This window comes from Lissotriton vulgaris, chromosome 3_1 (assembly GCF_964263255.1).
Source record: "Lissotriton vulgaris chromosome 3_1, aLisVul1.2, whole genome shotgun sequence".
Lineage (NCBI taxonomy): Eukaryota > Metazoa > Chordata > Amphibia > Caudata > Salamandridae > Lissotriton > Lissotriton vulgaris.
In genome coordinates this window covers 1005280308-1005307936 of record NC_141689.1, presented here as the reverse complement: position 1 = coordinate 1005307936, position 27629 = coordinate 1005280308, and positions in this window count along the sequence as shown.

The window sequence follows — 27629 nt, the reverse complement described above, 5'->3', positions numbered from 1 at the left end:
GGGAATAGTAATTTTTACCCCTACGCTATCCAAAGCTTTCCCTACTGTTGCACTATCTGGAGTGGGAATAGTAATTTTCACACTCCTGCTATCCAACGCTTTCCCTACTGCTGCACTCTCCGGAGTGGAAACAGTATTTTTTACCCCTACGCTATCCAACGCTTTCCCTACTGTTGCACTCTCTGGAGTGGGAATAGTAATTTTTACCCCTACGCTATCCAATGCTTTCCCTACTGTTGTACTCTCTGGAGTGGAAATAGTAATTTTTACCCTTCGAATATCCAACGCTTTCCCTACTGTTGCACTCTCTGGAGTGCGAATAGTAATTTTTACCCCTACGCTATCCAACGCTTTCCCTACTGTTGCACGCTCTGGAGTTGGAATAGTAATTTTTTCCCTCCCGCTATCCAACACTTTCCCTACTGTTGCACTCTCTGGAGTGGGAATAGTAATTTTTACCCTTATGCTATCCAACGCTTTCCCTACTGTTGCACTCTCTGGAGTGGGAATAGTAATTTTTACCCCTACGCTATCCAACGCTTTCCCTACTGTTGCACGCTCTGGAGTTGGAATAGTAATTTTTTCCCTCCCGCTATCCAACACTTTCCCTACTGTTGCACTCTATGGAGTGGGAATAGTATTTTTTACCCCTACGCTATCCAACGCTTTCCCTACTGTTGCACTCTCTGGAGTGGGAATATACATTTTTACTCCTACGCTATACAACGCATTCCCTACTGTTGCACTTTCTGGAGTGGGAATAGTATTTTTTACCCCTACGCTATCCAACGCTTTCCCTACTGTTGCACTCACTGGAGTGGGAATAGTATTTTTTACCCCTATGCTATCCAACGCTTTCCCTACTGTTGCACTCTCTGGAGTGGGAATAGTAATTTTTACCCTTACGCTATCCAACACGTTCCCTACTGTTGCACTCACTGGAGTGGGAATAGTATTTTTTACCCCTACGCTATCCAACGCTTTCCCTACTGTTGCACTCACTGGAGTGGGAATAGTATTTTTTATCCCTACGCTATCCAACGCTTTCCCTACTGTTGCACTCACTGGAGTGGTAATATTAAATGTTACCCTCCTGCTATCCTACGGTAAAATATTGTACATTTTTTATTAATAACTTAAATTAATTATATCTTAATTTTAAGGTTATTTGAGTATTTTTAAGTATGTTTTAGTTAATTATATGTATTATTTCATTAATTTTAAATTACTTTTAAGACATTTGAAAAAATTCGATATTTTGACTGACTATATTTTTTACAGACTATATTTTGGATTCGATATTTTTGTACTTACCTGTTTGTAGATAGGAATTCGATATTTTGGCATTCTATATTTTGGTGACTATATTTTGGTAAGTCTATATTTTGTCAATCTATATTATGTCAGTGATCCACTCATACTGATACTAAAAACAACATCTAATAACCCATATACACACACATGTAGCTACTCACAAACCCATGCAGCCACTTATACACAAAGTGAAACACTAATACATATATTTAAATATATATAAATATTTAAACATTTCTCACTAATATATGTATTCACTAAGATACACTTAATAAGCCAGTTAACCAATCAATTTTTAAAATAAACATCCATTTAGACACTTATTTAAACATTTATTCTCCCATTGACTTTTACATATACATATATAAAACATATTTATTTTTCAGAAAGACACACATTCACTTGATGGTGTCATCAGTGATGTCATGAGTGATGTCACTGACCATGTCATGAGTGATGAAATATGTGACGTCATCAGCAGTGCATTGCAGGCGCGCAAGTTATAGTGAGTCCAACTAACTATAACGTGGAAATTTCAATGGTTTTATGTCAGTAAAATTTCCCGCTAACTGTAACTGGTGTGAAACCTATGTTTTTTCAGTGAATATATGAATATATATATATATACTACAGTACAGTCAACAACATAAAAAGATCGAATCTATAATTAGGAAACACTGGCCCCTTGTACTATGTGATCCGGTCATTGGTGGTAATTTACCGATGAGACCATCTATCACGTACAGCAGAGGCCGCTCTATGAGGGATGAACTCATAAAAACCAGCCCTGAGGTAATAGAATCCACAGACTGGCTAAAAACTCACAGTGGCTTCTACAACTGTAAAGTGTGCAAGGCCTGCAAACAGGGTGTGAACACCAAAACATACATCCCACCCTTTGACCACAAAAAACATAAGATTAAACAGTTTCGAACCTGCAAAACTGAATTTGCAGCGTATGTGTTGTCCTGTCCCTGTAAACTTTTGTACGTGGGGAGTACCAAACTCCAGGTACATAAACGTATTCTGCAACATCTCAGGGCAATATCCAACCAGGACAACACATACCCGGTTGCCAGGCATTTTAAATCTGTGCATAAATCTAACAGCCGTGAGCTCAGTTTCTTTGTAATTGACTCGGTACCAGCCAGCAGAAGGGGAGGTAACCGTGAAGAAAAACTACGTCAATTAGAAACTAGATATATCCTGGAGCTCAATACTAAACAACCAACAGGTTTAAATATGACGGAGGATTAATCCACTTGCCTCTAATCCTCCTCATGTTAGATTTACTGGCATACACGAGTACATATGTTTTTTGTGTGATCAAATCCAAACACCTCATTATATAAACTCAAATAGATGTCTGTATTCTAATAGTCACCTCACTTATATGAAAACAATCTAGATTGGTATTTATGATATGTTTACGGTTGTCTATATAATGTGTATGCAATTTTATTCCTATTTTATCCATATTTATATTGATATTTATATTTATATGAATTTTAGGATGTATTTATGAATTTTATCAGTCATGAGAATGTATACACATTAGCATGAGATCATCCTATGAAGATCCTTGCGGTTCCCAAATGCGGACAACCTTATACCATTTGAAACTAGATTGGTTATAACAAGAGTGCAATACAGATGATGAGACTATTGTTAGGATACAGATACTCAGACCACAAAACTGTCTGAGTGTCGTTATACATATTTTGGTCTTTCTTGGTCAATTATAACACAATAGATTTTAATCCTCATTTGTAGCTGATTAGTCAAACTAATTTTATTGGGGCTCCAACTGTCCATTTTTGTATGTCCATCTTAAGTGATGGTACATTTCAGGTATTTATACCGTCATTCAAAACATCCTCGCGCACAACATCTGACCAATTTTGGGCTCAAAATTGTGATTACTCTTGTAGACATCATTGCGCCTCTATGAGAGGTTATTTGTTTTGCACTTGCACTTTGTCTAAAAATGTAATTCTATTTTTATTTATGTTCAACACTGCACTGAATTACGCTAAAATCTCTTTCAATTAACATTAGTTTTATGTGCCTTTTAAATGACATATAGAGTCAAGTTATTTAATGAACTGTGGTTTTGTTTAAATCAAACTCTTCCATGTCAATGGTCACGTTTACTGAATGTACTGTGCTGATGTCATCACGTTCTGCATAGTATTTAAACCAATGTGAATCTTTACACTGTGTCATGTGATCAAGGTCCAAGGCGGGACCGAAACGTGTTGTGACGCTTAAGCACAAAAAATAAAGAAGAAGCACAAATTTGTGGTCCATGTCCCTATCTTTCTTGACTACCTGGATTGTAGTTCTGTGTTTGCTGATACGGAAACTGCGATATATATATAAATATATATATATATATATATCCAACAAAGTTTCTTCCACAAAACAAAGGCGTCCACAACAAGTTAGTATCGCTGTTTTTATTGAATCAGGGCTGCAGGCACAAGTGGGTGGGATAAGAGCAATTTCTTCCAAAGCCGACGCGTTTGGGGACTCTTCCCTTCTTCACAGGCTGTATGAAATCCTCATGCCCCAGCGAAAGATGTACTTTATGTTCATGAGTGCCACGCCCCAGTGGGCGGAGCTACGTTGCAGCGCTTGCCGTCCCGCAGCATTCTGGTACTCTGAGTGTATCTAAGTTTTGCTCCAGTGAGCCGCCATGCAGGGATTCTTAATAATTAAATGTTTTGCCCTAGTGGGTTCGCCAAATCTTCCCTTGCTTGTGCTTGCTGTTCATAGCCCTGATACCAGCACTTGTCCTGATGTGATGTCGATGAATGCCGGCATCCAGGTCTGCTACGCAGCGGTCCTCCTTCACGGCCTGGCAAACGGCCGTACAGCATCCAACAAAGTTTCTGCCACGAAACGAAGGAGTCCACACCAGGTTAGTATCGCTGTTTTTATTGAATCAGGGCTGCAGGCACAAGTGGGTGGGATAAGAGCAATTTCTTCCAAAGCTGACGCGTTTTGGGACTCTTCCCTTCTTCAAGGCTGTATGAAATCGTCATGCTCCAGCGAAAGATGTACTTTATGTTCATGAGCGCCACGCCCCAGTGAGCGGAGCTACGTTTCAGCGCTTGCCGACCCGCAGCATTCTGGTACTCTGAGTGTATCTAAGATTTGCTCCAGTGAGCCGCCATGCAGGGATTCTTAATATTTAAATGTTTTGCCCCAATGGGTTTGCCAAATCTTCCCTTGCTTGTGCTTGCTGTTCGTAGCCCTGATACCAGCACTTGTCCTGATGTGATGTCGATGAATGCCGGCATCCAGGTCTGCTACGCAGCGGTCCTCCTTCACGGCCTGGCAAACGGCCGTACAACATCCAACAAAGTTTCTGCCACGAAACGAAGGAGTCCACAACAAGTTAGTATCGCTGTTTTTATTGAATCAGGGCTGCAGGCACAAGTGGGTGGGATAAGAGCAATTTCTTCCAAAGCCGACGCGTTTCGGGACTCTTCCCTTCTTCACAGGCTGTATGAAATCCTCATGCCCCAGCGAAAGATGTACTTTATGTTCATGAGCGCCACGCCCCAGTGGGCGGAGCTACGTTGCAGCGCTTGCCGTCACGCAGCATTCTGGTACTATGAGTGTATCTAAGTTTTGCTCCAGTGAGCTGCCATGCAGGGATTCTTAATATTTAAATGTTTTGCCCCAGTGGGTTTGCCAAATCTTCCCTTGCTTGTGCTTGCTGTTCGTAGCCCTGATACCAGCACTTGTCCTGATGTGATGTCGATGAATGTAAATGTAAATGTATTGCGATTTATATAGCGCACGTATCACCCGAAGGCATCAAGGCGCTTGCCTTGGGAACCCGTCCTGGTATTCCCCTGTGAGATAACCCCAGCAGGGTATTCACAAGGTGAAAGCCAGGCATCCCGCCGCGAGGGGCCGTAGTGGAGATTAAGCAAGCTATTGCCCAGAGTCGCAGAGTGTGAACCCGTGAGTCGAGTAGGCACCAGAACGAGAATTATCGAGTCCGTGGAATTTTTTGAGCCCAAGACCCGCCGAGGCAGGGAATTAAACCCTGGTCCAGGACCGATCTCAGCTTCCGGGTCTGCCGCCTCTAACCCCTGAGCCTACATCCAGGTCTGCTACGCAGCGGTCCTCCTTCACGGCCTGGCAAACGGCCGTACAACATCCAACAAAGTTTCTGCCACGAAACGAAGGAGTCCACAACAAGTTAGTATCGCTGTTTTTATTGAATCAGGGCTGCAGGCACAAGTGGGTGGGATAAGAGCAATTTCTTCCAAAGCCTTCTTCACAGGCTGTATGAAATATATATACCACTGACACACTCAGGGGTGTTGTCCAGAGGATGATCCCTTGACAAAATGTTGATGACTGCTCTCAGCACTATAATTTTTTGGCATTAAGTATTTGTTCTTTTTAATAATTTTCAATCTCTCCACATTTTGAGGTGGGAGACTGGTCCTTCTGATAGTTACAACTGTGCCAGCTGCAGTGAATACCCAGTCTGAAGACACACTTGCTTCTGGACATTATATATGCATGTAATCCTGCTGAGTTCTGCCAATTGTTACTTCTTCTCATGCAAATAGGTCAATGGTGTTTGATTCAGGTTCACATCTGTTTGGTCAACCAGACAATTTTGGACCATCTTTTTATTATTTGGTGCTGCCACTTGCTGTGCCTGTGTTGCCTGCACCATTACCCCTACCGTAGTCATAGCTCACCCTAGAGAAAGACAATCACAAAAGCTAGCTCCACCTCAAACAGTTCTTCAAGCTTTGGCATCAAATGAATGCCCCCCTCCCCACTCATCCAGTTTGGTACTTCTTAGACTCCGGTCAAATGAGGACACATTGCAGAAAGCTTAATTTGGAAACAACAAAAAAGTTCGCTATTTTAAGCCAGGCAGACATTAAGGTACCAGAGACAACTGACCTATCTGAAAAATAAACTTGCAATCATGTAGACAGAGCACCTAAACAACATAGCTGTGGTGGTGAGCAAGAATAAGAAGTTCAACTGTTAGAAGAAGGTGGTGGTGAATTAAAAAAGGATGTCAGTGTCAAGCAATGCAGTCCTGAAACTGTTGTATGTAGAATAGCACAAGAGATCAAGGTACATAGCCACCGCAAAGTGCCCCCGTAGCCTACCTGCTCCCGTACCAGAGGTCTCACAAAGAAGACTGTCACAATAACTAACCATTAAGGCTATGTTCACCATGGACTCACCATTACGATGAACTCATGAGTCAAGAAGAAGTTGATACTGTACAAACAGCAGCCTTCCAGTCTCTATGATGCTGTCTTTCTGTTTAAAAAAAATGTGGATTGCGCTAATAAATGTACCTGAACAATCCATTCAGTTAAAAACTAAACATAAAATGTGATTTTACCGTATTTCATGGTCATTTGCTTTCTAAAAACTGCCGTTCAAGTACATATTTGTATTTTCGGGCTCAAAAATTACTGGGACAGTTTGTTCGGGTAAAAAAATCCATTGGAAAATGTTTGTTGACCACCTGCATTAATAGAATCAACGGTTGTATGGGGAAGTCCTGCTCATGTTCACATCAATGAAATTTTCCTTCCTCTCAAGTAACAATATCTCTTTGAATAGGAGTATTGTTTCACAACATGGCTTAATGAAGTAAACTTTGCAATTATGTGAAAAAATTGTTACCTAAAATTGACGTCAATTATGCCGGTGTAATTAAAATTTTGACCAGGCCTATTGTACACACAGAGCACTTGTACAGTTTATGGCAGATTATTTGTGAGTGGTATTGGTAATAGTGGCACCATTTATTCACAGTGGTTAAAGAAACATTAATGTCAAATTATGTATGCTCTGTCCTTTTTAAAAATAGCGGGCATTATGCCTAAACCCCTTCGCATGTGGAAATCTGACTTACAAGCACAAATGGTTTAATTTACGACATCATTGAATGCATAAAAGCTGATTTGCATTTGGAAATTTGTTTACTCCTTCTTAATACTGTACATGTGCTAAATCAACATAGTTTGAGAAATGAGAGTTCTAAAACGCAGTCTGCTGAAAAGCTTCTGAAACCCCCCAAAGAACGGATTTTATGGGTATTCCCAAACTCCTTTCCACCATGAAAAATGTCAGCGGTTTACTCCTGTCTCGGACATAGAAGGGACTAGCTTGAATTCCTGAGTGCAGTGTGTGTGTGTGTTGGTGGGGGACACAAAAAACGATGTGCCAATCCACAGGCAGAAGTTTAGAAGTAGCAGCTCTGTGAAGTAACATAAAATCAAATTCATACTCTTGTTAGGAAGTAGACCACAAGTGCAAATTTACAACACTCTTTTCTGCATCGAACCCAATTACTTTTGTTCTTGCAATTCTATATTTGAATAAGCTTGTACACTTACAATTCTCCCTTCTGCTTTTCATTAAGAGTGTACACTCATATGGCCGGGATGCCTGTCACCCCCTCCCAACACAATCCCCAAGGATGGGAAGACGGACGCAGTTCTGAATTTTTGGAAGGCGGGAGGGAGTTACCCTCCCGGCCGTATTTATTAAAATATGAAACAAAATTAAAACATTAAAATAACAGTTTCATATCATGTACAATTTTCATTTATTACATTTTGATGAAGACATGTTCTTTGGCTAACCTTAACAAATCTCTAGTACAAAGGTTTTCCTAGCCGAGTCTAACATCCTGCAAATGCATACTTTCTAAATTAAAATTGTACATCCTAGCATTACGGGCCAACGGCAAGGTCGCAACCGGTGTCAGATCCCTACTACCAGAACTCTCCCCCTCATGGTGTGAGGGCGGCCGCGCAGAGGACTGTACCCTCTGTGCCGACTCCAATTTCCCTTGTCTTTGGGGAGCCCCCATTTTAACTCGACCCCATCTTAAAGGTCGTCCGAGGACCCGTGTGGGGTGTCTGTAAGAAGGCAGCGTGGACTCCCCTCCCACCCCACACTGTCTATCACATCCGCCGTCGCGGATATTTGGGCCCCGGGAAATTCGTAGGAGGGGCATCTAGCCGCCTCCTCCCCTGGAAGGGGCCTATGGCCGTCTTCCCTTAGGCGACCCATACTTAGTGGGTGCCGCCTCCCCGTGGGAGGGGCCAATGGCCGCCTCCCCCCCATGCGCTCCCATCCATAGTGGGTGGCGCCCCCCCTCTAGGGACCTTGAAATTACTGCTCACCGATCATGACCTTACCGCCCGACCAAAAAATAAATACGACAATTGTTTACCTACTAAGGAAGAAAATTATACTGTACATTGCAATATTTGTCTATACTACTAGACATTCATCACATCATTAAACTAGACCGTTATCATCCGCTAAACCAAGGGAAGAAGATGTTATCAAGCAAATCACTTTATTGCAGCACTAACATTGCCATGTTATTAACCGCTAAACAAAGGGAAAAAAAAAGATGTTATCAAAGCAAATCACTTTATTGCAGTACTAATGTTGCCATAAGGGGCTGGTGGGTGGGTCAAAATTGCTCCTTGTTCCGTCGAGGGCTCACGTGCAACGAGTGGGTGCAGCTTCCAAGCACAGGAACAAGAGGATGCTTCTTCGGATTCCTGCTCTCTTTATTCCTCTTTGGGAGGGCGTGTACCCTCCTCCGGTACGCCTACTGGGCGTGGCCAACGGTGTAGGTGTCTAGGACAAACCCTCTTGGGCGGGAAAAGGCGCGCCCCGGCTACGCCGCTTCGGGCATACCAGCCGTGACACGCCCCCCGCCCAAAATGGTTTCCCGGGGGGGATCCGGGCCCCCAACCATACGTTCGGGGGGACCGAGTGGTCGCCCCTTTCCATATGGCCGGGATGCCTGTCACCCCCTCCCAACACAATCCCCAAGGATGGGAAGACGGACGCAGTTCTGAACTTTTGGAAGGCGGGAGGGAGTTACCCTCCCGGCCGTATTTATTAAAATATGAAACAAAATTAAAACATTAAAATAACAGTTTCATATCATGTACAATTTTCATTTATTACATTTTGATGAAGACATGTTCTTTGGCTAACCTTAACAAATCTCTAGTACAAAGGTTTTCCTAGCCGAGTCTAACATCCTGCAAATGCATACTTTCTAAATTAAAATTGTACCCCCTAGCATTACGGGCCAACGGCAAGGTCGCAACCGGTGTCAGATCCCTACTACCAGAACTCTCCCCCTCACGGTGTGAGGGCGGCCGCGCAGAGGACTGTACCCTCTGTGCCAACTCCAATTTCCCTTGTCTTGCGGGGGCCCCCATTTTAACGTGATGCCATCTTAAAGGTCGTCCGAGGACCCGTGTGGGGTGTCTGTAAGAAGGCAGCCTGGACCCCCCTCCCACCCCACACTGTCTATCACATCCGCCGTCGCGGATATCCGGGCCCCGGGAAATTCGTAAGAGGGGCATCTAGCCGCCTCCTCCCCTGGAAGGGGCCTATGGCCATCTTCCCTTAGGCGACCCATACTTAGTGGGTGACGCCTCCCCGTGGGAGGGGCCAATGGCCGCCTCCCCCCGGGCGCTCCCATCCATAGTGGGTGGCACCCCCCCTCTAGGGACCTTGAAATTACTGCTCACCGATCATGACCTTACCGCCACAGGCCCGATAGTTGACCGGCTATCCGGCCCCCCCACAAACTCCTACTAAAGGTCATGCTTTTACAAACCCCTTAACCATGCTATGAAGTCTCCTATGAGTAAGACATTCCCCTCCCGGGACAAATGGACCCCATCATCGAGATACATGTGATCCCCCCGAATACATCCATGCGGAATACAGTGCAACTGCGCCAAGCGAAACAACCTACCAAGTTTGTTATTGACCTTTTTCACTGAATGGTTCAGTGCTGACACCGAGAGGCCCCCCGCTACACCTTCCTGGGAATCATGTGGGACCATGCTATTGTGCACCCCGGGATCCTTCTCGCCAGCCAGCTAACAGTAGATAAAACTCGCTCGAGTAGTACTCGCCGACCGAGTGTCACCAAGTCATTGCCCCCCAGATGTACTATGATTACAGATGGCGGTGACCTCTGCCGCCCTAACAGTTCCTCGACAAAACATTGAAACTGGTCAATACAGAGCCCGCTCCTTCCGTGGAAGGTCACTCTGTACCCGTATTCCCCAGCTGCGTGAGTCACGTCACCTGCTTTGAATACGTCCCCGGCCCGCCTCACGTATGAGTGGCAGACGACCCACACCACTCTCTCCTCAGCCGGTGATCTCTGACCGCTGGTCCCCAGGTGCCGGGTCGACTGCACAGTCCACCCCGCATAGCATGCTCGCGAAACTGTAAACCAAACAGAAGACAAGAAGCGTGAGTGCATGACATTGACTTCACAACATGTGCAACCGCACATACCTTTTATAACAGTTCGAGGACCATCGTCCCAGTTGTTTCACCTTCTCAACACTCTGACCCCTGGCTGTAGCCTCTGTAGCAGCCCCTATCCTAAAGGAATGGGTCCCGAAATCGCCCGGGTCCAAGCCCGCCGCTGCGATTGCCATTGTTAGCACCCTCTGAAACTGAAACCTCGTCAGTGGGGTGGCGTCGATGTGTCTCAGCAGGCTACCCCCCCATGTGTCCGCCCTTCGCGCCAAATATTCCTCAACGCACTTCACCGGGCACATGGGGGACCCTCGTATGCGCTGGACAACAATACTGTCTCCCATAGCACTCTGGTCAGTCTTGGACCTGGCTATTGTGACCACCATTGAATCACCCTTAATCAGAATGTGATCCCGACACAGACCTCCCTCCACATCTTATTTCTTGCCACCAGCTCGCTCACCCGCATAGCCCCATGGCACGCTAATGCGAAAGCGGCCCGGAACAGCACTGCCTCGAACTGGGAGGAACATGTCGTGGGGAGTATCGACATCAGCAGGGACAACCTGTCTAACCCAATCGGGCGCCTCTCGTCTACTCTACGACCCTCAAGGCGTTGCCAACCACGAAGGGCTTTCTTTACCAAAAAGGACGATGTCGGGTCCTTGATGCCATGCGCCTGAGCCATGAATGAAATGGCGGCCGGGTGCCTATTGGCCGTTGCCGCTAATCGGCCTTCTCTGTGCAGTGCTACTAGAAACTTCAGGACATAATCTTCCTGACCCCAATTGTCCCCCCCTGCCGGACCCAAAAATGCACAATAGGAACGAAACGCTCCTTCGTATGCCTTCCTTGTCCTCGGGGCTAAGCTTGCTGCCATGAGGTCTTGTAATCCGGGGCACCGAGTAGCCAGAGTGCTTTGGGAAATGGTGCCGCCGCTAGGTCCGCGGAAGGTAGATAACCCCTGAAAGCCTGCATGTGTGAACGAGAGAGTGCATCAGCCGCCTGGTTCAGTACACCTGGCACATGCTTCGCCCTGAATTGCACGTTCAGTCTCATGCAAAGTAGTACAACTTCTTTCAGTAATCTTAATATCCACTTGCAGCGTGCTGCCTGATTATTTATACATTCAACCACAGTCATGTTAACGGACCAAAACACCACAGAGCGATCTCTGAACTCATCCGGCCATGCCTTCAGAGCCACAAAAATGGGGAACAACTCGAGAAACCCAATGTTACCTGTGAGACCGCTGGTGTGCCACCACGTGGGCCATGTCTGCGCCGACCATCGATTACCAAAGATGGCGCCAAATCCCACGCTCCCCGCAGAGTCGGTCCACAAACCCAGCTCATCCGAAGACGCTGGCGGCTTGTTCCACACCACTCGACCGTTGAAGTCCGCCAGAAACGCCAACCATATGCGCATGTCCTGGCGAACCTCTGCCGACAGTCTCGTGTGGTGGTGCCCTTCCTTGAGACCAACCATGGCTTGAGCAATGGAGCGGGAAAAGGGGCGGGCCATTGGTATCACTCTTAGGGCAAAGTTAAGCTGACCCACTGCTTGTTGTAACTGATGGAGAGTAACTTTCTCTTTGCTAATGCACAGTTCCAGGGAAGCCCTGAATTTCGCTACTTTCCCCACTGGCAAACGGAAACATCCCTCCACAGAATCGAGCTCAATTCCCAGAAACTCGAGTGAAGTAGCTGGTCCAACCGTCTTACCTGGTGCCAATGGCACCCTGAATTCCTTCATGAGAGTGCAAAATTCATGTAAGGCCTGCGCACATTTTGTGTCGCCGGCTGCCCCCAAGAACAAAAAATCATCCAGGTAATGCATAACATGGCTATGGCCAGTGGCTTTTGTGAATGCCCATTCCAGAAAACAGCTGAATTTCTAAAAATAAGCACAAGAGATGGAGCAACCCAGTTACTTTTGTTCTTGCAATTCTATATTTGAATAAGCTTGTACACTTACAATTCTCCCTTCTGGAGCAACCCATTGGCATACATCTATCCATGTAGTAATGGCCCTGGAACACAAAGCCTAACAGACGCTGATCCCGTGGGTGTACCGGGAGCAACCGGAACGCTGACTCGATATCTGACTTCGCCATCAGCGCTCCAGGCCCCAGGCGATTCAACATGGTGACGGCATCATCAAAGGATGCGTACCGCACCGAACAAACTCCTGGTTCAATCGCATCGTTCACCGAAAGACCCCTCGGAGCTGACAAGTTATGGATCAGCCTAAATTCCCCCGGGTCCTTCTTGGGAACCACTCCCAACGGGGAACAGATGAAATTAGTTACTGGCGGGTGCCTATATGGGCCAGCAACCCGGACAAGGGCAACCTCTTTTGCAATCTTCCTCTCAACCACCGCTGGATTATGCTGAGCCGACAGTTGGTTTCTACAAAGTGGTCCCCACGAAAATCCCCCGCCGGGATGTGGAAACCATATAAGAAGCCGTTCCTCAACACCCCAGCGGAGACATGATCAGGGTATTCGTTTAGCCAGGGGATCATTGCCATGATATCAACGGGGGTAGGTAGCGGTACACAATGGTCCTCCTCAGACCTGTTTGGCCCCCCCTCTATCCCCCGTATCACTAATCCTGGATCTGCACAAACTCTCAGGGTGTGCAGAATTTCTGCAACCTGCACACACATGTCTGAACTTACATGTCCTTTGTGGCCTTGTGCAATCGCCCCTGTTAAAATTCCAACAGACCCCTTTCTTACCCCCATTCCCACCATTCCTTGGTTGGTGGTCGCCAGCGGGGCCCGCTCGAAAGGGCGCCGCAGGCTGTTGGCGGGAAGGCCCCGACCCATTCCCGCCTAGCGAGGACGACTTCGTCGCACCCGGCAGGAGCTGCTTCTGCCAAGAGATCGAGTCGAGACAATCCCACGTCAGAGATGAATCGTACTCTTTGGCCTTACGAAACTTCATATCGTAACCCATCCACTCATTGCCCTCATACGTTTCATAAAAATCCATTATTCGTGCCTGATAGCAGGCCAATTCGGGCAAACCCTCGGGCTTACGTTCCCCAATAATTGCAGTAAACATTGCAAAGGCCTTGGCCCAATTTGAGATTGTCTCATCAACCCTGAACCCCACCATTTTGGCTCGCCATACACTCGGGTGCCACAAATCCTTCTGTGTCTTAACATACTCCATCTCGCGATGGTCAGTCAGTAGAGAAAACATATTCACATACTTATCAGCCCATATCAATTCTTTCGTGGCCAACGGTATATGTTGGACCACCTTCTCCCGTCTTGAGGGCAAAGACCCCTCCCTTGCCATTGGCAATGCTTGCTTACCCGGCTCCATTGCTGCTCCCGCTGTTTTTTCGACGCCAGCTGCCGGTCCTTCCGAGGTCACCTGTGGGGGGACAAGAGGGAGATTCGCCTTCGCGGCATCTCGCGACTGCCAATACTGCTGCATTAGTAACTTGGCCTCTTCGGCCGTGTCTCCCGGTGCCGTAGCACCCCCTGTTTTTCTGCCAAGCCATGCGGCCAACTGGGCGGCTTATTCCGGAGGCATGTCCTCCTCGCTGGCGGGCGTAACAACAACCGGAATCGGTTGGCCCGCGTCCGGGATCGGTACCGGGGCCTCGACTGGAATGACCGGGCTTGCCGGGGGTAACTCGGGAACCGGGACCTCCCCCCTGCCATCCTATTCCTGACCCTTTTACCCCTCCCTGCGGGGACAACTCCCGGCAATGCCGGGCCTATAACTTTCTTCGGTTTACCAGTATTGTTCATCGCTGCCATCTGCTTCTTCATGCTCGCCATATCTTTTATCAGCATGCGAAGCATCTGGTCAGTCCCGGACTTCTTTCCCGCCTTCTTGCCAGGCATTGTTATCGGATATTCGATCCCCGTTGCTCAACACGGTCCTGGATCCGTAGGCTCGAAGTCGCTGAAAGAGAAACACAAGAATTACAAGTTCTCAAAATTGCTCCTTGTTCCGTCGAGGGCTCACGTGCAACGAGTGGGTGCAGCTTCCAAGCACTGGAACAAGAGGATGCTTCTTCGGATTCCTGCTCTCTTTATTCCTCTTCGGGAGGGCGTGTACCCTCCTCCGGTACGCCTACTGGGCGTGGCCAACGGTGTAGGTTTCTAGGACAACCCCTCTTGGACGGGAAAAGGCGCGCCCCGGCTACGCCGCTTCGGGCATACCAGCCGTGACACGCCCCCCGCCCAAAATGGTTTCCCGTGGGGGATCCGGGCCCCCAACCATACGTTCGGGGGGACCGAGTGGTCGCCCCTTTCCACACTGATCTTTTTGGAGCTTATTTATGGTCACTTTTGTGCCGCCGTTATGTCACTTTTTGTGATGCACCAGTGAGTAAAAAATGCGCCATGTTGCGCCATATTTCTAAAGTGGCGCATCTAGATGTGTCACTTTGTAAACTCCTGCCCACATTATGGGGGTCATTACGATCGCGGACGGACTTGAGTCCGTCCGCGACCCCAGAGCATGAGGGAACGTCCGCATGGGCTGCGGCGTTCCCTCTGTGCAGATTAGGATGTGACCGCCTGGGTGGCGGTCACATCCTCTATTTTAACATTGCGGCGGGTGGAGCTTCAAGCTGCACCCGCAGCAATGTTAAAAAAGCATGCACAGCATTTGCGTGCACAAAGCGGCAGGCACCGTGCGGTGCCTGCTGCATTGTGCACGCAAATGCAGGGGGGTACCATAGGTACCCCCCATGTGCACCCCCACTACACCAAGGGGGCCCGCAACGGCCCCCGCAGTGCAGTTACACATGCTTTTCCACGGCGAAAAAGCCGCCGCGGAAAAGCATGTTCAAAAGCACATCCTAATCTGGCTGACGGTGTCTGAGAGACACCGTCACCATTTTAGTGCTTTTCCGCCGCGGTTGTAAGCCAGCCGCGGCGGAAAAGCTGCGGACCTAAACCATGACCCACCAGCCATCCTAATGTGGCGGTGGATCCTGGTGGGTCCGCAGAGGATTTTCCGCATCCTCCAGGCCAGCGGTGGCTTCCACCGGCCCGGAGGATGCGGAAAATCCTCCATCGTAATGACCCCCTATATCTGTGCCAGGTATAATGAGGCTTATTTACAAGCCCCTTGCACCACCCATACCTCAGTTTTCCCATGTTAAAAATGACACAAAAGTGGCGCAAGAGGCTTGTAAATAAGCCTCAATGTATGCATGGACAGTGTTCTGTCATAAGAAAGGGTCGTAGAAGTGATGCCTTGAAATTTATAAGATTTCACTGCCCCACTTCTAGGATGCAAATGCATCAATATCTTACACCTTCCTCATGGCAGGCGTAAGACTGACGCAAGCACATTTAACATGTGACTTGCCCATGGGCAATGACCCATTGCTGGAGTTGCGTCACTTTTTTGACACAATCCCGCAATGCGTCATTTTTGCGCCTACAGTTACGTCAGAAATACTGACGTATTTGTAACTCCTTGCTACATGATACGTCATACTGTAAATATGACGCATCATTGGGGTCGCAAGGAGGGCGCAGTGAAAAGTAACGCATCGCAGTTTTCAAGGAGCGACGCGTCACTGTTCATGAATGAGGCCATGTGTCTTTCTGCGCTCTTTGAGTCCATTCCCAAATTTTAAGAGAAATAGATTTTGAAAATATGTCTTCTTTGATTCAATATGAAGCCACCATTGTGCCCTGGTAGCTACTGTATTTTTAATGTGGTATTGCTGGATATACGACACAATATAATAAACAAACCATGGGTGTTAGCAGATATTGCGCATTTCCAGTGAGACTTGAGTCTCGAAATGAGTTTTACAGAAATCCTATGACCTCTGCCTTTTGGTAGAACAGAAAAAAGAATATATATTTAAAGAGTTACAAGCCAAAAAGTCAAAGAGGTCAAAGGGCACATATCCCAAACGACGTTTACTTCTTTCCTCAGGAGAAACCTGTGAATATGTCGTTGACTGCTCAATGTGTCTGAACAGAAAGAACATTCTTGTTTCATTCAGAGCAGCCCCTCTCCAGTACGCCCTGCTCGGAGCCTTGTGCTGTGCATATCGCACGGCAGTAAAAGGTCAGAGTCACTGCACAATGTGTTGGTACCTAGAGTAAGAAAGCTGAGCTTTAATTGTGAGGTGTCCATTGCCAGGAAGCGCACTGTAAACACCGAACGATTTTCTGCAGGAATGCCGCGGTATATTTCTTCTAAGAGATAGTTTATGAATCCAATAACGAAAATCTATCGACGGCGACTCTATCTGAGGTCTTACAGATACATATTACTTCCTGTGACCATTTTTTTACCTTAAGCCTTAGGCTTGCAGTGTTGCTGCGAGTTTTACTTTCTGGCTTTCTGTGTGGAAGTAAGAACCCGGGTCTCCAGACACTGTAAATTACACTCAAACACTTTCTTTGCAGTTATTAAATTGTATGCGTGCATGCATTAGTGCAGGTGATCAGCGATAGCTACCGCCACTTTTTATTCTTAATAAAGCGTGCTGGTTAATATTCTTTGGCACGTATGAATATTTCTCTTTGTAGTTAAATTTTGGCAACACGATGCAGGTTTTTATCTGCAACGCAATACGCTCTTACTCACTCTTAAAAAGTATTTTTTTTACTTAATCCAAAGCAGCTGGTGGAGGGTTAGCTAACATTCGTTTACTAAAATATCTTAATACTGTTTGCAGCTCACCATCTGCGCCTAAATCAATATTCAAGATTATAGCCATATTTGGACTTGCGTACTTGTCCTGTCAGAGACTGACAATAACATCCAGAAACTTCTGTAAAAGATGATTAAATAGCACAATGTTGACGTAATTAGGAGGTGGCATTTGAAGACCTTTATTACAAGATCAAAATGGCGTTTCTTTTTAGAGACGTTGATCACAAATGTAAGTTATCATTTCGGTATCATTTAAAGCAAGCCAGGCTGAAGACGGCTGGAATGCCAGAAACCGGTCCTGGGAAGCTTGTTTCCGGTCCAGGGAAGGCATGGCTTGGCAGTTCGGGCTGGACTGTTCCCATGAGGCACAGGGTCAGACTGATTTGCATATGGCCATGTCTGAACCTTGGGTGGTGTGGAGTGCAAAAAAACGATGGATTTAGGCCCAGATCTCTGTACTGGGGTGAATGTATGACATTGTTCTGCATTCTGTCCATCGATTGTGGTTTTTGTATTATGGCTAAGGTACATAAGGAGGATATTGCATAAGGTGAGAATCAAGATCAATAAACACAGCAGCACAAAAGGATAGAAAAGGAGTGCTAATAGAATGTCTAACCATTACCTACAGACAAACCCTAGTGAGAACAATATTGAATGAGTAATACTTGAAAAACAATTTAGAGATAGCTTCTCTTACATCTGATATCACTGAGCTGCAGCAGAGAGTACCTGATACAGATTTACGGCTTTACGATGCATACTTTTACAACGCGTGCCGTTACAACGCGTTTTTTTAACGCAAGTTGTTACCATGACTTGCCTTGGAGGGGGTGCGGACTTAGGAATTTTTTAATTTAGTATTCCAACACCAACCTACGTACAGTAGGGAAGGTGTTGGATAGTAAATAAAAAAAATCCTTGTCCTGCAGCGCCCTCCAGCGCAAGTCGTGGTAACGACTTGCGTTGAAAAGACCGCGTTGTAAGGGCATGTCGGTGTAACAGCCGCGTCGTAAAGGCTGTTCCCCGCTGATACAGAAGACCACATGAGCAGAACAGAGAGGCTCACAAATGCACATGATACTCAGCTCAGAACCATGCAAAACCGGCAACAACGCAATAATTTGTCGGTTGTGGGGTAGCAGAAGGATTGGAAGGTGCAGACTGCCAGACATACATTGTAAATTTATTTTAGAAATCTTTCCCAGACTTAGCTGATGGGTACTGGGAAAGTCAAGTCATATGGGCACACAGGTCACCATTGATTACTAACAAACCTCCTGCTCGTTTTCCTGGGCCTATTCTAATTTATCAGTGAAATTTCTTACTACGTCAAGCGGTCTCCATTAAGGCGAGGCCTACTACCCCTATCTGAATGGACTCACTCTCAATATTTGTCCGCTCTGACTTTTTTAAGGGTGCAATGGAAAGGCAATGGAAACCACGCCAAATTATCGATCCCTTGAAAGAAACAGGTGCGCAGGTTTATCTCCAGGAGCCGGGCCGTTTGAAAATAATAAAGAATGGTTACGCCAAGTTAGCATTTACGGAGCAGGAGGCTCAGGAAGTCCTGAACTCTTGGCAACAGGGACTGAGAAATAATCAGTAGCGATAGCTACAATGTTTATGGATAGGTTCCTCATGCTTCTATGTATTCTCTTTCTTGTGCTCTTCTTCTTTTGCCTGTTAATTTTGCTCTTTTTCTTACATGTCTCATAAATTGCTTTTTTATTTGGAGGCACTCTGCATCTGAACCTCCTTAAATGCTGTTTCATTGGACAGGAGTAAGAGGGTGATTCTTTTCTTTAGACTCTGGGTGGGTGAGAAAAGGTGGGTGCATTGTTGCAGGGTAAAAGCAAAAGAGCTAGGAATATGATATTCTTTTGGGGAAGTGGTTTTTGGATGTATTTTAGGAAAATGTGTCCTATTGTGTGTTATGTCATGGCAGTGATTAAATGTTTATGTTGGAATGTATCTGGGTTAAATGCCACCCGTGAACGCCAGCTTGTACGTGAAGCGCTAAAGATGTATGGCCCACATTTAGTCTTTTTAACAGAAACTCATATAGCTTACAAGAATCGAACACTGCTCAATCAACTTGGATATAACGGTGTTGCTCATATCAAACTGTTTCAATTTGGGGTGTGGCTATACTAGCTATTAAATCTTTGGTATCTAAAGTTGGCAGTGTTTTAGCTGATACTAGGGGAGGTGGGCTATCGCTCAGTTGGAGGTTCATATCACTAAATGTGTTTTAGCTGTGATCTATGGACCTAACATAGATGATCCGGTGGTCTTTCACACACTTATGTTAACTTTGCTGCAATTTCAGGGGACTCTAATAGTTAAGGGTGAGTTCAACTGTGTTATGAATCAAACAATAGATTCAACTTCTCTGCTCTCTACTTCAAGAATGCCAAAAGTACGGGCACCAATTTTGGAATTTGTTTGTTTGCATAACATTCATGATGCTTGGAGGGCTTTCCATACAGGTGCCCCGGGGTTTACATTCTACTCTTGCTCACAAAGGCAATATTCAAGGATTGATATTGCTTGGGTCAGTGTTACAGTTATGAGCACAGCTAGGATGGAGGTTTGTCCTAAGATTACTTCAGATCACAACCCTATTTTGTTAACAGTTCAGTCGACACCCAGTGTTAAGATAGGACAGCTTTTTCTTTCCCACAATATTTGTTATCTAATGATGAGTATAATTTGCATATGGGGAAACTTTTGACCACATTTTTTAATTTTAACACTCATACTTCATACTGCGTATCCCCATGAAGGCATTCATAAGGGGTATTACTCAGCAATTTATATTGACCAAAAATAAAACCAAGGAGGCTTCCAACAAAGCAGCTATTTATGACTCTAATTAGTTTAGAGCTCTCCCCTGTGCAGTCTGTTAGGAGACGGGATGAAGATCGATTACAAGTGTCTATCAAATTAATAGAAGCAATGGAAGTGGCAATGGGGATTATTAAGGAAAGAGTGGGAATTGCCTTTACAAAATTTCACTCTGAACAATACGAATACAGAGAACAGGTGGGCAAAGTATTAGCTTATAACATCGCTGATAAAAATACTAAAAGTAGGATTATTGAAAGGTACGGATAATGCTCTACATACTGAGGCTTAGGCGATTTTGGAACAATTTGCGTCTTTCTATGAAGATCTCTATGCCCCTTCAGACCCAATGGTATCAGAGGAGGTTTCTAGATATCTAGATAGTGCTCAACTCCCATTGCTAACAGCTCAGGATGCTGCCCAATTGGAGTTAGAGATATTGGCTGAGGATATGTGGATGACTCTATCATCTCTTATATTGTATTGTTTTTTTATTGCAAATTTAAAAAGCACAATATCACCCCCACAGGTATCCTGTGCTCTTCCTCTTCCTTCGGGTAAAGCTGCGGGTGAAGATCAGATTTGTGTCGAATTTGATAACGTTTTTAAAAACATCGTAACTCCTCTCTTTATTAAGGTTATTATTGAAATGGGGGAATTAGGTATGGTATCATCCTCCTCGGACAATACAAACATTGTCTTTTTTTCTAAAGAAAAAGAAGCCACCCGCAGATTGCGGATCATACTGCCCGATTTCACTTATTAATGTTGATGCAAAATTGTTTGCAAAGATTTTGGCTAATCGCTTTTCTCCATCAATGCTGAAATAGGTTTCAACTTTCAGGGCAACAACTTGGCTTTATTATGGGAGGATATATGTCGACCCAAATTAATACCGTAATCATGGTATTTGATTTGGCTGAGCAAATTAATGTCAATTTAGGTATGATACTATTGGACGTAAAGAAAGCGTTTGACCGGGTGGCATGGGGCTACCTTTGATCTACTCTTACCGCACTAGGTGTTCCTGATCGTTTTTTTAATAAGTGTAAAGACGCTCTATCATTCACCTCAGGCTAAACTAAGCTATGCTGGCCTTCAGTCTAGATCTTTTTGGATCAATAGGGGCAATATGACAGGGTTGCCCCCTGTCTCCTCTGCAGTTTGCTTTATATCTTAAGCCTTTTATCCTAGCTCTACTGATGAATCAGGGCATCTTACTGCTCTCAAGGTCTTAATGAACTAAAACTTAATGTTTATGCAGATGACATTGCAATTTTCTCGACAGATCCAGTTCAATCTCTAGAATTATTCATTCAAGAGACTGACAGATTTGGTATCTTTTCAGGATACAAATTGAATACTAATAAAACTCAGGTTTTATTGAACTTCAAACAAGTCAGCCCTATAATGGGAACTTGTCTAGAAGCCACATATCTCGGTGTTGGTATTACCCCTCAAAATATTATTAAATTCAACTATGAAGCACTGTTGGCTGATGTTTTTAAACATTTAAGAATTGGCACAGGTTACCTATTAGTGTCATTGGACGATGTAATATTGTTAAAATGACAATTTTCCCTAAGTTTATTTTATTTATTTAGGTCCATCCCTTTGAAAATGCAGAATTTGTTCTTTAAGAAACTAGATGAGGCAGTAGGCAGCTTCATTTGGGGCTATAGGCACACATGCCGGGCAATTCAATCATTAAAATATCCTTTTAATCAAGGTTGTCTTGCACTTCCAGATTTTAAATTGTATTATTGGGCTTCCTTTACAAGCAGATTCCGTAGTCTTTTTTCCAACAAGGACCATGATTTTAATCATAAACTTTTGTTAAACCAAGATAGTTGTAGGTTTCTTTATCGAATACACAATCCAAACTGCTTCAAGAGAGTACGTTTCAAGACACTTAGGGGCTTTGCTATTGTTTGGCGGGAAATAGTCACTACTTATTCTTTACTGATTTATTTCACTTAGTTTCTGCTGTGGGACAATCCACTTCTCCCAGACATATTTCAAGATAGTACCGCATAACAATGGGCTAGGATTGGAGTGGATAAACTAGCAGATCTCTAGGATTGTAATGGCTTTCGTACTTTTCAAGATTTGCAGGATTCTGTTTTGATCCCACGTCAACATTATTTGATGTACTTCCAAATTAGGAAATATTTTGTGAGATCGCAAGGGCTTAAATTGCTGGAGTCTCAGCAAATACTGGCTTTTTTACATGAACCCTCTCAGAAAAGGCCAACATGCACCACATATTGGTTACTTAGCCAGGATAGATTGGATCCTCTTGTACCTTTTGGTGGAAAATGGAGTGCAATCCTTGCTGAGGAAATAACCGCTACAACTTTAGAGGATGCATTATCAACAGTAAAAGGTGCTGTATGGTGTAATAATTTAAGACTTCAACAATTTAAAACTATTTTAATGTTGTACTATACACCTGATAAGATAGCTATATGGGGACAAACAATGCTTCAGATTCTAGTAATAGGACTAACTGTCCTAAATGTGGGGAGCATGGTGTTAATATTGTCCATATGTTTGCCACGTGCCCTCAGTCAGTGGCCTTTTGGCGCTAGGTCATGCCTGTTTTGAAAAATCGTCGTAGATTAGATATGGTACTTTTTATTAAAGAGATATTGCTGGGCTACAGGGACGATCTCAACAGAGCAAGGAGTGTATTAATAGCCATAGTAATAGTTACCGCTAGATTGGCTACAGCCTGTGCATGGTTCTCTCCAAGGCCGTGTAATGGAATGGAATGGTGGAGTATTCTTATAGAGATCTTTGGACGAGAAAAGGCTTTGGCTAGGGTCAGAGGTTTAAAGGCACTGCGGAAATGTAATGCTATCTGGCATGGTATGAATCAGGATTGATTTTTTAAGTTTGTGGTATTCTTTTTTACTGTCCATATTTTCTAATGTCTTCATTATTATGCTTATTTTCTTTCTCTCCCCCTTGAAACTAAAATGTACACGGAAAAGTATGTATTGTTTGCATTTTCTGTGTTTGTCTCCTTTACAAAATAAAAAAAGATAAACAATTTCCAAAGACAGACACAAATATAAATATTCTACAATGTCTCCTTGTTAAAAAACCAAGGTGGGTATATTGCTTGGGGACTCATAACATGGGTCTGAACAGCAACATATGATCGCTCCAGGTGAACTGTGAATGACAGATTTTTAACAGCCATGACAGAACACATATGCAATCTTTATTGTTGATTTCTTCGATATTTTTCAAACACACCTATATAGCCAACACCTATGGTGTTTTAGATTCTTCTGATATTTCAAAGCAGTCACAGTTGCACATTCCACAGTGTTTTACAGGGCTCTATAGCGACATATAAATTACAGTCCTGGTGTCTCAGAAGTCATATCGGATGCCAGAGATTGTACTGAACACTATTGTTCTTAATAAAATCTCGAAAAAAATGAATGAGTTGCACTATTTGTTTTTCTGCAGTCTGTGTTCATATTACTGCCTAAAATGAATGCAGATTGAATGGTACAGGTTAGAATAGACCTACATGTTGAAAGCGTTCTAAGTTGAATGTATGAGATACCTTGGATGCTGAGTTCAGTGAGGGTCCTTGGAGACACTGTTGGTTTTTACAAGCACAAATATGTAGGAGTTTCAGGGTTGAAAGACAACCTATGACATTTATTGTCAAATGTGCATGATACCCTGTGTGGGTTGAGAACAGGTTCAGGGACACCACCTGCCTTTATTTGTGAAGTATACAGGATATCCTGGGTGGGTGAGAGGGGCAGTAAGACACCCTGTGACATTTCTTCTGAAACGTGAAAGATACCCTTAGGAGGGTACGAATGAGTTGGAAGATGCCCTCTAACATTTATACTATATCCTGCCTGACTCTGTGGGTTGTAAGATAACCATTACTAAAACACAAGGGGGCATATTATCAAGGGGGTTTATCTCTGCTTTTTTGGCTTTAAAAGCCAAGAAAGCGGAGATAAATTTATCTCCCTATTACCTAGCTGTCGCTAACACCAGTTAGCGACAGCTAGTAGGAGATAGCGACCATCTTGGGCCCCGCTTTGCATGTCAGTGATATTTATCACTAATGATATGCAAAGTGGGCGTGCCAAGATGTTAGCGACTGGAAACAGTTGCTAACATCGCTATCTCCTATTACCAACTTTTGGAGATATTCGCGGTAAGCGCGAATATCTCCAAAAGCTAACACCTGCCCTGAGCAGTTCTTAGCCATGTTATCCAATGGGAGGTGGATAACATGGCTAAGAGCATTAGCTCGGTAATGCATGAATATCGCTGACTTTTCAGCGATATTCATGCATTGCGGCGATTTTTATCGCATTTGCGATAAACCTTGGTAATACCAAGGTTTATTTGCGGTAAAAATCGCCGCAGCTCAGCGGTAAATTTTTGTTTCTAACCAAGCAATAGCGATAATTATTGCTATTGCTTGGTAATATGCCCCAAGATGCCATGACAAGGATGAGTATGTGGATACCTGTTAGCTAAAAGCTGCCCCTACACAGGATGAGTATATGGATTGAAAGCTGTCCTATTTTTTCTGTTCGTGTTTACTGGTCGTGTGTGTTGCTGTAACACCTCATCTGTATTTGGTGTTCAACCATTAACCAGATGGTGTAGTCTAATGGTGGTGGTAGTAGCAGCGACATGTTTTCAGTGCATAGTATATGAGTGTCAGAGTGTCATTTGTTGTATGCACTTCATTGTTCTGCAAGACAAAAAGAAGTATAGTGTGGTATAGTCTTGTTTATTGTTCTATTTGCTTGTCTATTATAGTTGCTGGCCCATGGCATAATTTGGGTACTGTGCAATTATGCAATATGTATAGGGTCTTCCTTACTTGCATCAAATGTATCTCTCATTGAAATTCTATGCTACTTGTGTGCATACTCACAAAAAGTATTAATTATACATTAGGAAAAATAGTTCATACACTCCAACAGGAGAATTGCAACTGTCTGTGCAGCTGTACCATCCCTGACATTTCTTTATTTTGAAGCAGCTTTTCCCCTTCTTGCCATAATTTGGTGTCACCTGATCCGAGGGTACCCTCAAACTGTAAATATGATGACCCTCAGGAACATTCTGTTCTCTGAGATGTGAAGACCATCATTTGTTCTACCCGTCCAGTATTATCAAGGCAGTAAGTGATTTTGACCCACAATTGTCGCGGGATTGCATCCATGATACAGTGTTTTGGAGCGCAGTAGCTCACTACCAACCACCCCATCTTATTGAAGTCCTGTGTGCTGGAGCAAAAAGATGCCTTTGTATTTTTGCTGAAATGTTGATGTCTATGAAAATTGTGTGACTGATTCCAGCAAACATCAAAACGTTGCCTTTATGCAATAGTTTACAATCATCTTTATTATTGTTGCTATTGTTAGTAACACCATGAGCTGAAAAAGAAAGCCCATTTGTATGAAATGGTGAGTGCTAGATGGTGGATGACTCTCGTCTAAAGAGATAGTACCACCCCTCACCTATTATTTTATACACCGTGTGTATGAGTGGAATACACAGTTTACCATAAAAACAGGTTTCTACATGTTGTACAAGGCCAGTTCACTTAATACATATGCACCATGGAACATTTGTGAAAGAGGGAAAGGGATGTTTTGTCTAAAAGACACCCAGTCTAGAGAAATTCCAACTGGAAGAAAACACTGACCGTGACTGGGAGTGGGCTACTGTCTCTCTGACAAGCACATATAAGTCAATGCTCTAATCCAGCTGAAAGAAGAGTCATACCTTCATTGAACAGATCTAAATGGACCTTCCTGTGCTGTTTCCAGAATATTGAGATGAGGCTACCTTTTAACCATACAGCTCCTGCTGCTAACATACTTGACGGTAGAAAAGCCTTAACCAGCCAAGGAGTCCGACACAACTCACATACTACCCCATATCACCTCACCATAGACCAAAACAATATTCACTCAAGGAATCACCATATCCAATTGCAAGTGAGCTGAGTGATGACTACCAGACAAACAATGTTGCTGCTCCGCTTGTTATTTTTTTGACCACCTTATCAAGGCATGTGTATGCGACCTGGTTGCCCTGCACCATTAGCAGCCGAAGAAGGGCATGATCAGGGACCACCCGCATATGCCATATATTTTCTATTTATTCTAGGAGCCATGTAACTGTATTTCTAGTAAACAACTCTGTTTAAAAATCTGCTTCTGTTTCAGGATTATCCTGTTGGAGATTGTGGCCCTGGTTCTACATGGCTATGTAACATTATGACCATTTTATTGTATATTTCATCTGAGTGTTTAACTGGTTTGCACTTGAGTGTAATGTTTATATATTTCTAACTATTATGACATTGTTTTGTTTTTACGAAAAGTCAACCATGACGCATGAACGATGTCACATGTATATTGCAACAGTGATAATATTGATACTGTACATTGACTCACCCACGTACAACATCCTTAGAGTTAATCATTAACACTTCGAAACACAACTTCTCACCTCTAGCCAAGAACAAATTTTCTGATTATGGGTTAAACGAAATATTTCACCTTTGATATTATCTGCTGTCTCTACGTCTTCAACGATTAAGGAAAGATGCTGAATGAGGACTATATTATGTAGCATACATTAATACATTCCCAATATGGAATATAACCACAGGCGGCTTTTGAAACTGAGAAGCATCTGAATGACCGGCTTTATAATCATCGATAATGTCAAACAGCGAGACTCTGGATATAGAATGAAATAAAACAAGCATGTTTCCACCTGTCATATTTAATTTTTAATTGGAAGAGAGGTAGAACACAATCTAAAACCTATGAGATAGAATTGGAAGGAAGATGAGATCAATTAATTATATCCGGGGAGGATGCAGTAGTAGAACCCAATGAACAAGATAAGAGAGCTTTCCTAGAGTTGGATTCAATATATAGTCACAGGACAAAGGGCGAGGCTTTCAATGAGGGCAAGATTCACATCTCTGACTTTGAAAACTTAAAGGAGCATATCGAACAGGACATCACATCCTAAACTCCATTTAAACGCAGCGGCATAGGGCTATAAAAATATAGACTGAAATGAAGAGTTATGTTTTTTAATAAATAAACGTTAAATAATATGTAAGACTATAAACTAAGATGGTGTGTCAATAGGGTGACATCATAATTCTGTCACTACTATACATTTAAAATACATATACTAACATTTGTCTCACTAAAACTGACTAAATAATAAGAAAAAGCATAAAGCATGTCACACTATGACATCCTTGACCATAAAGATGCATTTTGCAATACATATGGGCGTAGACAGAAACAAATTATTGAGTTTGTGGAAAAACTCTAACTTTTACATAATTAAAGACGTATTTCAGAATATGGTGTACAAAATATCACCAGACATAAATATTGTGCCCTAAATATTTTTACAAAAATATTGTTGTCTAGATTGT